The sequence below is a fragment of the Zootermopsis nevadensis genome, unplaced genomic scaffold (assembly GCF_977971745.1).
Source record: "Zootermopsis nevadensis isolate Lab colony 2312 unplaced genomic scaffold, Znev_1.0 Znev_ptg000013l, whole genome shotgun sequence".
Taxonomy (NCBI): Eukaryota; Metazoa; Arthropoda; class Insecta; order Blattodea; family Termopsidae; genus Zootermopsis; species Zootermopsis nevadensis.
In genome coordinates, this window is record NW_028259145.1 from 7,806,985 (window position 1) to 7,821,149 (window position 14,165).

The following is a 14,165-nucleotide window of genomic DNA, read 5'->3' on the forward strand; positions in this document are numbered from 1 at the left end:
CGTGTGTTTTTTTACCAATTCCTACGTGCAATAGTAAATTCGCCTCCTTCAATACAGCATTCTCCAGCTCTGGAAACACTCAGCACTTTCCCTGCCACAGCAACGTGTTAGCGTCCACAAATATTTTTACTACTGATAATGTTAAGTAACAGTACGTCCATGGTGAAAATTACAGGAGTTGAGATTGTAAATAAATTATAATCAACAGCTTTCTCCTCTTTTCATTTCACCATATTTTGCCAAATAATGGAATTCTCCTATGATAATTAAGTTATGAAACCTCTTGTAGATCTATATACTGGAAATTCTACAGAAGTTTATATAAGCGTACGTTCCTTGCACGATGCGCATAAAATGAACTTATATGCGACTCGACTGGTAATATCTGTGTGTCCACGTGATTCAACTCGAGTAACTTTGGACGGATTTGGATTAATTTCACTGGGAACTACCCAAAAATCGTAATTTCCTATACTCTTTAATACAAACATGGTGGACGAAGAATCTTTTGATTCGGAATGTAAAATAGCGCAATTTGTAATAGAGTCATACAATGATATATGATTACGGATTTTTGGAAAGTAATTGTTTGTGTAATGTAAAATAATAACATGCTTGTAGGGTTTGAGATTTTCACAGCGTTGAGTCTGAATACCAGACTACACGGCGAAACAACCCAGAAGACAGCAATCATTATCTTAACATAATTACGGAAATCAGAAAGGCGACAGTAAAATAACAGATTAAAAAAGACAGTTGAAGTCCTGAGATCAGTTTTTCCTAGAGCTCCATGCGGGGACTACCATTACCATACCCGAGAGGTGTCGAGGTATTCAAGTCCGCTGTTAAATATTTTTGTTGTTATCTGTTTAATTTCAAACAAAAAGTAAATAGTCTTCAAGCGAGATAAAAAGGAAAGACATTTTTGTGCCAAGTAAAATGTGTGTTATTAAGTCAGGAACTTGAAAATTTGATGTCCCGTAGCTCTTAGCCATTATTCATTTAAATAACGAAGTATACAAATTTGTAACGAGAATTACCTAGAAGGTAGGACGGAATATAGAAGGTCATACTGCATAATAAAATATTAATACATGTAGGATTTGAGGTTTTCACGTCGGTGAGTCTGAAGATGGATGTCTTCTGGGTTATTTAGCCGTGTAGTCTGTTAGAAGTTTATCGACGTTTCAGAGTTCTTTATTCATTCCCCTGATGGTGGAGGTAGCAAGGTTCTCGAAACCTTTATATTCAATGTCGCTAGATGCCAACTAAGTGACTAACTGGTTGAAGTTGGAGCATGGCATTTGGTTAATGCGGTAGAACAACCTCTGCGCATTCCAGGCTTGCGTGTTTTCAGTTCTGAGTAAAAGTAGAAATTACTGTAGATCAGTTGGTTAAGGAGACTATACTAGATTCTGTTGGACGGTTGCGTGTCGTGTAGTTCCAAGGCAAAGATAAAGCTTCAGGAATTTTTAAATATATCTATTAACCTTCTTAGATTTCCTGTCGGTCTCAGGCTAATAAAGTTGTGTCAAATTCCGGTATAATATCGAGTGGATTCGAAAGTACTATTAATCGTATATAAGTGAACGAATTATGAGCTGGCTATTAACGGCTCTGGCTCTGTGATCTCTACAAATTATTATGCATCCCCTGCTGTGCGTTGAACGCTATAGTAGCTGTCAAAAAATTGCATTTTTCATCTCATTTACACGCGGCTTAAATTCCATAGAACAGAAGATTTCTGTCTTCTGGGTTATTGCTCTGTGTAGTCCGGTAGATATTTACCAACGTTTCGGAGGTCATACTGCCCCCGTCATCAGGGTGATGAGTATGAAGATTTCTGTCTTCTGGGTTGTTGCGCTGTGTAGACTGGTCGATGGTAACCGACGTTTCAGAGGTCATACTGCCTCCGTCATCAAGGCGATACAGCGCAACAACCCAGAAGACAGAAATCTTCTTACTCACCGCTGTGAAATCCTCAAATCTTCCATCGAACAGCATTACTGAATTTGCTACACCGCGAGTTATGATTTGCCGTTACTTGACGGGATTCAGTTATTCGTATTGAAATTTTGCATAATTCTGCTGAGACCTTGAAGCTTGTATAAATTTAGTAACGGCTACTACAGTGGCCACGCAAATCGCCTTTAGTGGAAAACTTAACTTGCGGGGGCCTTGCGGTAGTCGCTTGGTTTCATGAAATGTGATACCAGTTGCCAAGTAAAGTAAAGTAAAGTTTGTCCCACTATACGCCATGTAGGCGTTTGGGGTGAGTGGAGGTATAGCTGCTCTCTTCCTTAACCTCGGCACTAGATGGGGGTGAGTGGTCAGCATCACTCCCCGGCTGGCTTTACCCCGGGGAAAGGATCCCGGTACCCATTGTAGAGGAGGCTGGGTGGGCCCCAGAGCCGGTCTGGACACAGAGGCTAGAGGAAAAGTCCTCTGGCCCCGTCGGGGATCGAACCTCGGTCATCCAGCCCGTAGCTAGTCACTATACTGGCTGAGCTATCCCGGCTCTGTTGCCAAGACCTCACTTCAAGTAAGGCCCTACGGTCACATAGAATATGCGAGACTGTTCACCAGCATCAGTTTGAACAGACGTGGTTATTAAGCGACAGTGTCTCGTCGTTCCTCTCAACTGGTTCCAATTTAACCTTGATAGATCCTCAGTTCTCTGTCAGAGGGATCTTTCTAAGGAAATATTTTGTACAGCTTAGCTGCTCTTCCCGAAATATAGCAGACTGGTTCGATTCCTACTATTTTATAATAAGGAAAGAATTGACATTTGTGGTACCACGTCTTCAAATAATTAAACCTCGAAGATTATACACTGTTGTGTTTAGTACGACATTTAAAAATAGCTTCGGATTCAGCCTAAAAGCACTTGAAATCAAACAAAGCTATTTTTACCTAGTGCGTTGTTAATGTCACAATACAGAGGCGTCAACCTATTGAAAGAACTAGCTGATAAATTCGTTAAGTAGATTCTGTCTAGAAATGAGACTGTGAAAAGTCAAATGATGGATGCTGATTTATGAATAAATTACAAATCTGGACAATAGCCCAGCGCTATGAAGTTCTGAGAAAAGTCGCTAAGAATTCAGTATTTCTGAAGATCTTTAGGTAAAAATATTCTATTTTTTTCGATGGCTTTAGCGTATTTAATTGTGAGTGTTTACTGTTTTCCAAGGCTTGAATGGGGCGTTAAACATGAATGATAGTCTGGAATGACATAGAAGAAGGTAGAGGACGTGACCTATTTTAAAGCACTAGTCTAAAATTTGCCTCGAGGATAAAGATACGAGGTGCGATCGGAAGGTTTCAAGACTGCGCGTATAAAAACCCGTACACTTATTTCAGGTATTAAATTCATCCATCACCCTCGAAGTAGTTCCCCTGGGAGTGAACACAACGATCCCAGCGCCGCTGCCAAGCCTGGAAGCATCCCTGGAAATCTTTCTTTGTCAGCCTGTCAAGCACCATCTGCGATTCTGCCTGAATCTCTTGCTAAAGACTCGCCAAAATGGCTACGGAAACCTATGAAATGCTAAAGCAAGCATTTGGGGAGTCCGCAATGGGTCGTGCACAAACGTTTGTGTGGCATTCACGTTTTAAAAATGGCCGAACCTCTGTCGATGATGACGAGCGTTCTGGACGACCATCTTCGAGCACAATGCCCGAAAATGTTACGAAGATTCGGCAGGCCATTCACGAAGATCGACGTCGTACCATGAACGACTTGTGCGACATTGTTGGGATAGGCTATGGGACCTGTCAGCTGATTCTAAAGGACGGAAGCGGCCGTCAAAGTGGCGCAACCACAACTGGCTGCTGCATCATCACAACTCGCCAGCGCACACCACCCTCAAATTTTTTGGCCTCAAACACCATGGCCGTCATCCCGCACCCTCCTTAGCTCCGTGTGACTTCTTCCTCTTCCCAAAGATGAAAATTCAGCTAAAGGGAAGGAGATTTGAGACGATAGAAGAGATTCAGGCAGAATCGCAGATGGTGCTTGACAGGCTGACAAAGAAAGATTTCCAGGGATGCTTTCAGGCTTGGCAGCGGCGCTGGGATCGTTGTGTTCACTCCCAGGGGAACTACTTCGAGGGTGATGGATGAATTTAATACCTGAGATAAGTGTACGGGTTTTTATACGCGCAGTCTGGAAATTTTCCAATCGCACCTCGTATCACGAAAAAGATGGTCAAGGTAATAGGTCGCAGCGTATGGGACTTCACAAACATAAAGCAATATTTCCAACTATAGCACTGCGATGTTTGGTGAGAATAAAATCTGAAAAATTATCTCCGTCTGTATAATCAAACTGATTTGTTGAACTTGCACAAAAACATACGATGATTTTAACTCTCTATCTGTCCTGTAGACGATGTACGACGCACAGGCCGTTAAAACGTCTTGATGTGCTTTGTGACAGCAATCATATTGCAGACTAGCGGAGACTAGAGTAGATGACAATGACATTGTCTTTCCTTGGAATGCCTCAGGTTCTGCTCCTTAGTTTGTCAAAATATTGTCTTTGTATAGTCTCATTGATAATGTGTAAAATGAATCTTCTTCTCCTAGTTGGACTATTGGTATGGGAATCATAATACAGAGTTGAACCGGTTGCAGACTAATCTGAGGGTAAAAAATGATATTTAACTTCCACACATCAGGTTGGGGCTGTTCCGAGTCTCTGCTTGATCGGATTCAGAATGTGCACCACTCAGCCCACTCTAAAATCATGTCCCCTCTCACCCGACTTAGTGAGTACAGTAGCAATAGGAGAGATAGGTGTATCTAATCTCCCTCCTATAAGAACAAGAATGTTAACGTTGCTACCACAACCAGTCACTGGACAAGGACTTGAGTCAATTCAGTTCTCATTACCAAGACGTTTACTAAGCGGAGATGTACTTTTTAAGAAAAGGATGGAGAATTAGCTGATCTATAAATTCCTCTGTTTTCTTAAACACAAAATTGTATTAGCGAAATCAAAATATAGCAACACAAAGCTTATTTTTAGGCAATCGAATTCAATCCACAAATTCACACCTCATTTTTGAATGGCCAAATTTATTATTATCCTGTAATCTTCATGTAGGACTTTCGAGTTGTCTCTCCCAATCAGGTATTCCGACAAAAATTCTATACACAGACTGTTCCATATGTCTCCAGCCGTAGAAGACGTGTGTTGTTTGTAAAAATGCTTTAACACATAAAAAGGGAAACGTTATTTAAAATCTTGTGTTTTCAACAACCTCAACTGCTGGAATATTTTTACCTGGAAAGAGCCGTTACAATCAATTAAATCTTACGGCTGTGTTGCCGCCCAAAATTCCAAAATATTATTTGACCTAGCATTAAACAGAAGAAAGTATTTTTTTAATAGTTGGTCACCCTGATTTCGAACTTATATATATACCCCACACATCCCAACCGACAGTCTCTCACCCACGATTCTGAGTTCACAGGTATGGACAACGCAACCACAGCTCGCCGCAGACCATCTACGGCTACCGAACCATCGGATCAATAGATAAGTGTATAGTTCTACTCTGTGAATAACAGCATCTAGTGCAGTATAGTTTTGAAATAAATTTTGAAACACTTTATTTATTTCTAAATCCAATTTAAACCTTTTGATTAAATGAATTAATTTCCTTGATGCCACTGATGACCACCTCTTGAGGTTGAAACGCGTATGACAATAGTGTCTTTTTATAGTGTTAATTGTCGCTTGTTTATTTATTTTATATACAATGACTAGTATTTTCAAATAGGGCACAAATAAATTATATCATGTCATCAGTAATCTTTCTGCGATTTTTTGTGGTGGTATGAAAATAACAAATACCGGTATAATAAAATAATATCTTTTTATGCGATACAGGTCCAAAGTCAGAATCTTGGATATGATCTATATTATGTAGTTGTAGTTTATTACTATTATCTGTTTAAAAAAATTTGTAATAGTAAACATTTGGAGAACTTATCCAAATTTAGTTTGTATTTTAACCCTAACAGAAAATAACAAAATTTGTTATATAGTGTAAAAGAATTATTGCAGTTGGACATTTAGTTGTTGGTTTGTAACCCCATAGACTAGAGTCCCTCTTAAGCGACTCATAGTCACTCAGATGTCAGTAAGTGCCCAACATTATATTTAACTTGTAGCTTCATTATCGTTTTCAGAGAACACCCATGTGTCGAGGTTTTCCGAATAAATTTTGTAAGGATTTCCCATATCTCTTACGTGCCCTACCATCTGCCTTGACTTTATCATTTAATAGCATGTCTACTTGGCACAGAAAGCTCATTGTAAATCTCCTCATAATGCAATTTCCTCAGTTCACCCGCCACTTATTCTTTCTGCGGTTTGGATTTTCCTCTCGGCACCCTCTTCTCAAACACCTTCAATTTAATAACGTCGCCAAAAACGATTCTGTCATGACATAATTCCCTCTACGACTTGTTTTACTTATCCAAAATACAATAAGGCATAGACTTTATTGCATTAACATTACCTACTTGTTGTTATATATGGACGGACAGTCCTTGACAGAGAAACGATGTGAAGAAAATTTGTACCTTAATCAAAGCTGATGTATCCTAAAGCACGCTGCTGTAATATAATATATTGCAGACGAACTAATTAGAATGTTACTCGACAGGACGGAAAGATGTTCATATATGGGGATAACGACTAGATAAGGAATGAGGTTCTCTTATAATGTACTACATACATTTTGGGCTTGTGATGTTGCTCTGCTTCTCAGCGTGTAACTCAGCTTTCGAGTTTACAGTAATTCTTAGTTACTTTGTCTTTAGTTTAAACTGCTCCATCTTTGTATTCTGCTTAACTTTTTGCCTGAGAGTCCTATGTAAGATCTTGGCTTAAATGTGAAATGTTAGTTACCGGATTTGTCTCCTGTATATCCCGGAATCTTTCTGATGTGTTGTCTCTTCGTTTCGTTTAGTTAAATCTGCTATAAGGCCGGGCGCAAACGGAGCCACTAGCCACCGCCACCGGTGGCTGCCACAAGCTGCGGTCTGTATTTTGTATGCAGTTTTAATAGACTTATCGCAGACACGGCGTTCGTAGTGGCCTGTCCGGGCCACACGCTACGGTAGTGGCCGTGTCTCGCTGATTTTGACTTTTGGGTATACGTTTTAAAAATTATAATGCCAGGATATATTAACACCATTGATATCATGCATTTCCACCCATTGTTTGCAAATCACGCCTGTGAGTATTTTTTGCCGCCATATTATGTTATTTATTAATTATAATGCTGTTTAGCGTTTGTTTTAGCTGTGCTTATTAATCTTGTTCTGTCATTGAAGGAAACGTCTTTCTGTTGAGATTTTTACTTATTCAGAATTACTCATTTAAAAATAATTTTGAACTATTGGAATTATTTTATAAAACTTAGGGAAATAAAATCGTGTTCAAAAAATGTATTTACTTTAACTTACATGTTGTCTCAGGAGACTGAAACAATTTATTGAAAAAATTGTTTACTTCGTAGGTTCAGAATGATTATACATATATGTATTTATTTATTTTATCAGAACTTTTGTGATATAAGAAGCTTTCTTTCCTAATAACGTTATTAAATACATGTAAATTCCGGTCACGTTCTGTATGACCGTAAAATGACATATACAGGGTGATTCAAAAAGGACTTTACAATTTTGAAAGTGTATATAAATTTATTCAGAAGGCTTACAGAATTGGTTGAGGTGTGATTGTGTAGCAACCCAAATCACGTTTTATCTCAAACAGTCATTTTGGTTCGATGTGATTGTCATTGGTGATATTGCAGACATCCCATCTGAAATTAATTTCTTTCCAAACACGATCCAGCATATCCGGTGTCACATCTGCAACTTCCGCGGTGATTCGAGCTTTGAGCTCAGTGAGATTTACAGGTAAGGGTGGAACATACACACGATCTTTAATGAAACCCCATAAGAAAAAATCGATAAGTGTCAAATCTGGAGAACGAGGTGGCCATGCTATCGACCCTGTTCGACCAATCCACCGACCTGGGAAACGGTTATTGAGAAAATCCCGGACTTCTCTGAGGTAGTGAGGTGGTGCGCCGTCTTGCTGGAAGTGAATGCGTCCTTCTTGATCATCTTCGTCTAACTGTGGTATGAGAACATTTTCGAGCCATTTTTAAATGCACTGCCGCTTGCTCTCGCGGTGACGGAATTCGTTACTACGGCACAACGTGAGTCAAACTTGATTTATTTTGCTACAAAACGACACCTAACCGATTCTGTAAGCCTTCTGAATAAATCTCTATACACTTTCAAAGTTGTAAAGTCCTTTTTGAATCACCTGGTATATTATGAAATATTTTTATCTAAACTACTTTAATGTGTGATTGAAAGTGTCAATTACTGGTAAATGTCCTGAAACTGGGATAATCGCTGGACCTGACACATTCTTGTACCTTGAAATATCGTCCAAAGAATAAGAATCTCTATTTCCTTCTGTATATAGTTTATCCATAACTGTTCGTATCCTTCGCAGTCCGATAGGAAATTGTGTCAGCGTAATACTTTCAGAGCACCACGCATAAAACCCAACTGCATTTCCGTCTAAGTGGCATTTATGTACGCCTTGCCAGGATCAGCACTCATAACACAGGCTACATATATTTTGTATACTTTTCCTCTGACGATGACAACGCACACGCCTTAGTAATTCTATCTGGCATACGTTTCCTGCCTCACGAAACACGTAAAGTAAAGTATCGCAAGAAAATACATTCTGTTTATAGTTTTATTCCCAGTAATTCAGTTTAGATGTGGATACAATAAGACAAACCCACTTCACTTTACGTACGCACTATCGTTTATTATTACTTATTAAAATACTCAAAACCTCCGTTTTGTTTCAACAGTTCATCCCCCCCAACCCATCGTATTTCAGACATTCTAGATTTCGAAAGTTCGCAATAGCACTTTTATTAAACAAGACCATATCTCTTATCTAACTAATGAACTCTGTATCGTGACAATACCCCATTTCCCACAGAACTTACGCTGACTCTGCGCAGTTATATTATATTTCTTTTGGAGAATTAGTCTGATTATTTAAAAGTCATTCCTGATGTTTATGCCTCTGTAGGCGTTAAATAATTTAACAAACAAGCAGTCCCTTATAGCTGAATAAAATATAGAAAATTGGAATCATTGCCAAAGAAGTGCAACATTTTCTGACAATTCTAGATTGGGTTTCTTTCATAAAACTATAAAATTAAACAATGGAAACAAAGCAACATCTTCGTGGAGAATTCATAAGAACAAGGATTAAAAACAAGTAAAATTTTCATCTTGGCTACACGTACAAGACTGTGTCTAAGTTTCGTTCGTGTTATTGTGAACATTTTTATGCTTTAGAGACGATGTCTTTTTAGAGCAGTTGGCAGGAGACCCAAGATATTTTCATAAACACCGGGAAATGATCCGCGTAAAATGCTAGTGTAAGGTAACACTACAGATTCTGTATCCAAGGCACTTACATTCAACTGAATCTTTCCCCTATAGACTCAGCACGTTTTTGTATGATGGCGTCAATGAACGATTTGTGGGAAAACATTTATGCTATAAAAGTATAGTGGTTGCCTTACGAAAGGAAATAATAATCTTTGACATGAATCAAATACCGCGCTGCTTATCATGTTCGGAGAACATTCAAACATTGAAGTTATTTTATTACTTACTAAAAATCTTTTCTACATTCATCCAATTTCAGTGTTCTCATTCTGGTGACAACATTAAAAATCGTAAAATAAAATTATTTTAATGTAAAAGTTATCCTGCTCCTTGTCTTTCCTTTCTATATTTCTCGTAGCAGAGTGTGACTACAGAGACTACTTATTACATAATATAGCTACTCAGATTCCTTCTATTACATAGAAAATGTATCAATATATCTAAAACATTATTGTAAATCATTCAGCTCATAAATTAGTTTATCGTTGTATGTTTCTCAGTTAATACCAATGGAATTCAAAGATTATATAAAAATGTTTATTTATGTATTTATGTATTCATTGTAAAAGTAGTGATGCCCCCTACGCTAACTTGGTAGCATGCAAAATGAGATCATTATTCTAATGTAATAACGTCATTCAAGAATTTACGTAGGATATGTCAATTATCTTTGATTTTTCAAATTCAGTACAGCCGCTGTGTCATAACATCATAGTGCAGAAATCTTTTTTGAAATTCAAATCTAAAAGTTTGTGACTATGGTGCGTTTTTAAAATAACAAGTTTTCCGGATGTTTTCCATCGTCTAATAAAATCATAAAATAAGTTTTTGAAACTCTCATAGTCAGCTGGTGTTGTTGCATTGTTATGGTTTTTACTGCTTCTATAATTAAGAAACAGAAGTTTAAAGAGTCACAAAATAAATGTGCGTTCCTAAAAATAATTACAAGTTCTACATATTAAGTAACTGAAATTTGGGAATTTTAAAATGTGGAACAGAATGTTTCAACCTAAAGGTTAGCTCTCCTACTTTGTATTCAGAAGGTCCTGGGTTAAAATCTCGACCCGGCAGCAAGATATATTGTCTAAGGTTCTTTGTTGTTTCCTTGGTTCAAATGATGGCCACTAGCTTATTTTTATATTATAATTAAAATACTTATACTGGCTGTAAATAGGCTGCCGATTAAGCTTTTTATGTGGGGTGGGTGACTGTTACAAATAAGATAACATTCGCAAAGGAATTATAAGCAGTAATTTATAGAAATTCCTTCCTCTACGGCATCAAGTTGTTCAGATAATTTATTGTCCCATCCCGCATGGAAAAATGATAAATGCACACAAAATTTTTATTAGAAAATCTTAAAGGAAGAAGCCACTCGAAAGACAAAAGCACAGATAGGAGGACAATTCTTAAGTACATCTTATAGAAAAGGAGTTCGTGTGTGGATTGAATTAATTTAATTTGAGGTAATAGTCGGTTCCTGGCTATTATGAACATAGAAGTGAACCTTTTAATTCTATAAAAGACGGGGTATTTCTTGGTTAGTTAGGCTATTACCTTCTCAAGAAAGGACCTTGAGTTAAGATAGCTAGCTGGTTAGTTAAATAGTAAAGAGGACGAATAAATATGAAATGATCAAACTGTATTTTGAAGTTGGAATAGGCAATGCTGTTTATCTATCGAACACTCAAGAATAAGCCTATCCGTCAATTTGAATGGTGAAGACCAATGATCTGTTGATTAGCCAAATTCTTGAGTGTCCTTCTGTTTTATTTCATCAGCAACCAGAAACCTGATAAAAATCTGGAAAAAAACATGTAATATCTTTTATTATTTAAAATACAATGTCTCTTCAGGCAATAGCTGAGACACGGTATAATATAAAAACGATGGACTCTATTCTTAGATATATCTTTGTATATTTCTTTTTTTCTCAAAATGTGGACTCCGTAGGTGTCAGCTTCTATAGCTGCGTGGTCGGAATCGATTATGCATTCAGAAGTCCCATGGAATGCGCAAATGATGTCATTTATGGCAAGAAAAAGGAGGGAAAGAAAAATTATGTGGCAAGTAGGTCGCGTTATTGTACGTGCTATAGAAGATACGCTAGGGTAATCGCATTGTATTAACAGTTTCAGGGACAGAAAACGTAGGTATAGCCAAGTGAAAGTAAGAAAAATCTTACTGTGTAAGACTTGAGGTTCTCACAGCGGTGAGTATGAAGATTTCCGTCTTCTGGGTTGTTGCGCTGTGTAGTCTGGTCGATGTTAACCAACGTTTCAGAGGTCATACTGCCTCCGTCATCAGGACGATGAATATTCATCGCCCTGATGACGGAGCACAGCGCAACAACCCAGAAGACGGAAATCTTCAAAAATCTTACTTTTTATCCTGACAGCATATATTCATAAAGGTTTGGACAAAATAGAAATATCGCTTATGAAAGCGATAACAGTTGTATGTTGTTCGTATGAAAACAATCTACATTCCAAATCTTTGTAGTAAGTTTCGAGTAGCTAATTCATTATCGAAAATTATTACTGTATGTTGAAGGCCCAATATCTATTATTAAAAACAGCCGATTTAATTTTCCCCAATGTATATCAGCATTTAGTAGTGCACTCAATGAAGTATTATACGCGAAATGGTAGCCTTTCGAGTGTTTTAAGTTTGGTTAAACGTAATAAGCTTTCCATTAATGTCATTTGTGCAGAACCGATTGTTTACTGTAACGAATCGGAAGTGTGCGTAAGACGAGTAGTAAACATAGAGTTGAAAGGGGTTTCTGTGATTCTTTTAGGAGAGTCTGTGAATTGAATGTGGTACATAAAGATTTATTCGCCAAAGTCTGTCTGATCCAGAAAGAGACCCTGTTTGTGCCTATGCAAGGTCTCCCAACATAGAATAGACAGAATATAATCCCTGCTATTACGAACAGAACATACAGAGAGAATAATTATTCCTTTCTGTATAATCAATCCTACGTTTATTTGACGAGTAAGAACAAGTTAATTACTATTTAATTTACAACTTTTGTAATGTATTCAGTGTTGTCTTTTACTCCCCTAAAAATATTGTTAAGGTGAAAGATTATTAAATATGATGAGCATACACGGATGGTTAGTTAGAAAAATACCGAAAAATGTAAAGAAGGGAAAGTTTCTCAAATAATGTGTTTCAAATCTCAAGTTTTGAAAACTTTTATCTAGGAGGAGCCATCGTGGCGCTACACTCATTATATTGTCAATAGCAACAGTTATGAGAACGCTGTGATGTGACATGACATCGAAACGGGAATGGAATTCCAGTAGTACTTGTGTCTTTTTCATTACCGCTTCTCCCTACTGTGGCAATAGTGTCTTTTTATAGTGTTAATAGTTGCTTGTTTACTTATTTTATATTCTAATACACTACACGATATGCAAAGTTTTAAAACTAGTCATTGTGTCAGACTGAGAAAAATCACAATGCATCTGATTCACGAGATCTGGCATTCGCCGGGCATTCGAATATTAACTCTCAAGAGACGAAATATTACATTTATTAGCCAAAATCTTCAAATTCATCACAAAAGAATTTGTGTTATTGCACCGAATGAAATTAATGCCAAACATCAATTACTGGCTGATATCCCTCAGAAGAACGTCGTTTGTAGCATGGAAGGCATTAAAGGAAATTATTATTTTAATTATTAGAAAAACTCTGTTCTTGTATATACGAAGATTTCGTATCTAAAATAAATGAAATTATGGACGAACGGAAGAAATTAAGCAACGCAACACATTTGGGGTAATTCTTCGTCTAATACTGCTTGAAATATTAAATGGTGGATGCTCCATTGAGTTTGTTCGCATAAACGGTCGAGAATGGCAATAAATAGTATTGTGTTATATTGTGATGTGGCGCCGTAAGAGCCGAAAGCTCGCGCTGGAAGGAAGGGGCCGCCAAACTCCCCTCCCTGGCTAGTGGACGCCGCAAACTGTAGGTTTGGCCGCCGCGGAATGTTCGAGACGGCGCATTCTCCTCCTTACTAGAACTTTCCAGTAAGCGAATCTGCTAGATACTTGATTTTAAATATTCCGCGACTGGGCCGGCGAATATAAAAGGTCGCCTACCCGAGTGCTGGTAGTTGATGTGGATGGTGGAACAGAAGCGAAGAGTGCGGGAGAGTAAAGTCTTGTGCGAGAGTTCTAGCGGTGAAGTCCTGAGAGTCGTCACGTGAGTAGTGTGAAGAGAGTGGCGAGAGTCTTGTGTGGGGTATGTGATGAAAGAGTTCGGAGCTATCGAGCGGTCCACGGTGGAACTGTGAGGATCGGCTGCGAGTGTGGAGCACCGGGTTCGTGGACCGCGGCGGCTGATTATCCAGCGTGTGTCCAGTGGGGTGCTATGCGCCGAGGGCTGTGTGTGTGAAGAGCGCCAAGCTTGGGGACCGGAACGGCTTGAATGACAGTTCCTGTGATCTGAAAAGTGTGTGTGTGTGTGTCACGTGTGGAGACAGAGACTTAGAAATTGTAGTAGGAGAGATTTGCCTGTATGCGTAGACTCTGTAAACTGATTTATTATAAATAAATCAGAATTGACATAGAGACCATAGCAATAGTCGAATCGTCGTCATAATATTTTCTCTTGGATCTTGGACATCAAGT

The 14,165-nt window shown here is 38.2% G+C and overlaps 1 pseudogene across 1 annotated transcript in view; it reads left to right on the forward strand.

Annotated features, from left to right (window-relative positions):
- The window catches only part of LOC110828868 (glucose dehydrogenase [FAD, quinone] pseudogene), a 400,823-nt pseudogene that overhangs the window by 143,740 nt on the left and 242,918 nt on the right, over window positions 1–14,165 (forward strand). The gene's annotated exons all lie outside the window — the stretch shown is intronic.